Here is a 4,440-nt window from a genome sequence, read left to right as displayed (position 1 = left end):
TTGAGGTTGGTACGTAGGCGCTGGTGGATTGAGGTTGAGCGGTGGTGCTGGTATTTGAGGCTTGGTACGTAGGGTGCGCCGGCACCGGAGGCTAAGTACCGAGGCGCACCGAGGCTTGGGCACGCAGGCGCGGCACTGGAGGCTTGGCACGACGGGCACTGGAGGCTTGGCACGAGGACGCTGGCACTGGAGGCTTGGCACGACGCGGCACTGAGGCTTGCACGAGGCGCCGGGCACTGGAGGCTTGGCACGCAGGCGGGCACTGAGTGCAGTTTGGCACAGGCGCTGGCACTGAGGCTTGGCACGAGGCGCGGCACTGGAGGTTTGCACGAGGCGCGGGCACTGGAGGCTTGGCACGAGGCGTGCTGGCACTGGAGGCTTGGCACGCAGGCGCCGGGCACTGGAGGCTTCCACCGGCAGGCGCCATGTTGGAAAGCGGCGCAGGGCAGGCGCCATGTTGGAAAGCGCCCGCGGCGCCACCATCTTGGGAAGCGGCTCTGGGCAGGCGCACCATCTTGGGAAGCGTTCTGGGCAGGCGGCGATCATCTTGGGAAGCTGCCTGGGCATGGCACCATCTTGGGAAGCGCTCTGGGCAGGCGGCATCATCTTGGGGGCGGCCTGGGCAGGCAGGCGACCATCTTGGGAAGCGGCCTGGGCAGGCGGCGCACCATCTGGGAAGCGGCCTGGGCAGGCTGGCACCATCTTGGGAAGCTGCTCTGCATGTGCGCAATTATCTTGGGAAGTGCCTTGGGTGGCGTAAGACCATCTTGGGAAGCGGCTCTGGGCAGATGGCGACCATCTTGGGAAGGCTCTGGCATGGCGACCATCTGGGAAGCGGTCTGGGCAGGCGCACCACTGGGAAGCGCTGCCTGGGCAGGCGGCGCACCATCTTGGGAAGCGGCTCTGGCAGGCGGCACCATCTTGGGAAGCGGCTCTGGGCAGGCAGCCATCTTGGGAAGCGGCTCTGGGCAGGCAGCCATCTGGGAAGCGGCCTGGGCATGCAGCCATCTGGGAAGCGGCTCTGGGCAGGCGAGCCATCTGGGCGTCGCATGCAACCATCTTGGGAAGGGTTCTGGCAGGCGCAGCCATCTTGGGAAGCGGTTCTGGGTGCAGGCAGCCATCGGAAGGGGGCCTGGGGCAGGCGGCAGCCATCTTGGGTTGCTCTGGGCAGGCGGCAGCCATCTTGGGAAGCGGTCTGGCAGGCAGCCATCTCAGTTGCTCTCGGGCAGGCGCAGCCATCTGGGAAGCGGCCTGGGCAGGCGTGCAGCCATCTTGGGAAGCGGTCAGCAGGCGTGTCATCTTGGGAAGTGCTCTGGGCAGGTGGCATCCATCTTGGGAAGCTGGTTCTGGAAGGCGGCCATCTGGGCAGTGCTCGGGAAGGCGGCCATCTGGGCAGCTTGGGGAAGGCGGCCATCTGGGCAGCGGCTCGGGAAGGCGGCTATCTTGGGAATAAATGCAGGTCTTCTCCATAATACCCAACGTGAGAGCTGACCCCACAGTCACTAAACCAAACTCAATAAGCAAAGCAGTGATTCAATGTGGACCCTCTCAACAAGTTGTGTTTTTTGAGGGCTGGATTAATTCTCTGAAAATTCAATTAGCAAACAGTCCGGTAAATCAGAGAAGTGCTTTGTGTCCAGAAATTCCTGAGAGTAACCTCAAGTGATCGGGTGCCCTGCTTGAGGGTTAGCAAAGACATTGCAAGGTGCATACTCTGGCCATGGTTCGGTGAAAAGCAGTTGATCCTGGTGTGAGGTTGCATTCTGTCACGCATAAGGTCTGAGGCGTGCTATGGATCCATGTGCAGGCTTCTATTAAATGAAGGTCAAACAGGCAAGGCCAAACAGGGCTAACAGAATATCAGAGGCAAGACAATAGCAAATCCAGAGACAGGCGGTGGTCAGGTCAGGCAGCAAAACAATCACGGAATCAGAAGACAGGCAGGGTCAAACCAGATAAACCAGAGACAATAATCCATCAGCGATCTAACAGCGAACAGCAAACAATGCAACCTGCAGTTGAGTGGCTTTGCTGCAGTATTTATAGTCCTTCTGACAGGAAGTAGGTTAGAGAGGAGGATCACAGATCAACAGAGGTAAGAGCTCCTCTGCTGGTTTGGTGACAAGTAATGTTTGCACGTTATTTATTTATTTTCTGTGGAGTTGTTTGTTGTGGTAAATCATATGGGAGTGTAGTCTTTACAGTCCACTGCTTATTGTCCTTCCAATTACTGTGTGTGTCTGATGCACTGAGCAAAGAAAGGGTCGTTGTGCTGGTTTCAGAGTTGTTTGAGCATGACAATTATTATATTATGTCTGGCTTTTGAGGTTGAGGTTTTCATGCTTCTCATCCACCATAATTCAAGAAGTGTACTAATGTTACGAAATGGTTTATGAAGATAAGGTCTAGTATTTTAAGATTTTAGTACACATTTTTTTGTGAAAATTAGTGGACTTTTCTGCAGGATTATGGGGCTTTTGTGTGGTTTATTTATTGCCATCACTTTCTGTCTTTATTGTCTCTCACAAAATCTTCCACCTATTTTAATATTTTGACCCTTTTTTTAAAAGCAATGTTTCTAGCTTGATTCCGTTTCTTGCTATTTTGCATGAAAACCACCAGAGGACCACTTCTATGTACATATATAAAGGCCAAAGTCTGACCACTAAAACTAGTGTCAGAGAAAAAAAAAAAAAAAAAAAAAAAAATGGAGATGCTCTCTTTCTTTTATCATCCCCTTTCTGTATCGTGAAGCTTATGCATACTTACTAATATATACACTTGAGAAACAGATGGACAAACATTTTCTACTACAGTACAAAGTAATGTCTGTGTTTCAGGGACTGAAATGAATGGGTGGGTTGAGGTGAAAATGCTTACAAATTCAAGATAACGGGCAGAAATAATTAAGTCCTAAACACGCTGCCAGTTGCGCTTTATATTTGTTAAAGTTTTCCTTTTTTGCAGCGCTGGAGGTTTGTAACCAATCGGAACATGTGTTTGCTGAGTTCAACCGACAATCAGAGACATTTAGATTAGTCTTCAGTGAAGAAGAATCCTTTTCCCACGACAATATTTTCCCCGACAATGTAGACAGCTTTATTGATTACAAGGAGTTAAGGCGAAGTGCATGAACTGTTGCAATGGGATAAACTTCTCTTGTTTGCTTTGTTCTTGTTTTTAAATCTACTGATTAATGTGATGTGTTACAGTAATTACTACAATAATTTGTGATAATATTGCAAATCACCAATTTATTTTGGCTAAGCAGCATTTATTAGTCCGTGATGTGTGACAAATGCCAGGCTTCAGTTGGTCGCACAATGTGTAGTATGATTTGTTGATGTTGATCAAATTTTTATGATTTCAAGAATACAGTATTCTGATTGACTAAACCAATCAATCGACAAAATGTAAATATCTGGACATAAAAGATACATTTATAAAATTACCCAAGATATCACTCTTCCAGAGTACTAATATTGCCCTTAAAGTTCATTTCGACTTAAATCTCCTGTTATAATTCATCAGAACTGCAAATTACAGAGAATGTCGCCTGTGATCAAATGCGCGGGGTTTATTTACAGAATTATGGAATTCCAGTTTAAGTGTATTGTAATTTGCTGTAAATTAACTGGACGAGCCCATTACAGTGGCATGTTCTAAACACTCAAACGTGCTCTCAACCTGTTGCAGTGTTTGGTGTATTTTTCAGATGGGGCGAGGAGGACGACTTAAAATGATGTATTTAGGTCATAATTTGTCTGGTGTAAATATATGATGCCAAGCAGCCAAAAAAGTTGATTGTGGTAAAGGCCGAAAAGCGTGTTTCAAACAGAGCCGTTTTTTTTGTTTGGCTTCAAACCACCAATTACTCAATGCGCACTCTTGGCTTTCGACATGAATGCCGCAGTAATTTGTTTGAAACATCTTAAAAACCTTCACATTAATTCTTTGTACCTCGTTGAAGAGTCATTCGAGCATGTGATACGCAACACGTGACGCAGAAGCTTTGGCAATTTATGCAAATTATTCACCTTTTTTTTTTTTTTTTGTTTAGATATGTCTTGCTTTATTTTACTACAGCGTGGTGGCTCCTGTTCTGAAGTCACTGTCGCCCATTATCTAAATAGATGCGCTGTGACGTATACGAAAACAGAAAGGAATGTTTATATGGATCGTGATGAGTGGCATTTTCATTGACAATGCGAAGCTCAGGCACACCAAGGGGTCCAATAATAGAGATTATTCTTGCTGTTATGCACGCAGCATGGGTCTTGTGCTAGGCACTCAAGTGAAATGCATGACGGAATTTAAATGCTGTCTTCACCCTGTATATCTATATTTATCTATATATTCCAGTTTTGTTTGAAAACGTTATAGTAAATAAGACTGATGCCTAACAAATGCATTCATGTAAGGTGTGTGTGTGTGTGTGTG

Source organism: Puntigrus tetrazona, chromosome 2, assembly GCF_018831695.1.
Source record: "Puntigrus tetrazona isolate hp1 chromosome 2, ASM1883169v1, whole genome shotgun sequence".
Classification (NCBI taxonomy): Eukaryota; Metazoa; Chordata; class Actinopteri; order Cypriniformes; family Cyprinidae; genus Puntigrus; species Puntigrus tetrazona.
This window is presented reverse-complemented; position numbering follows the sequence as displayed.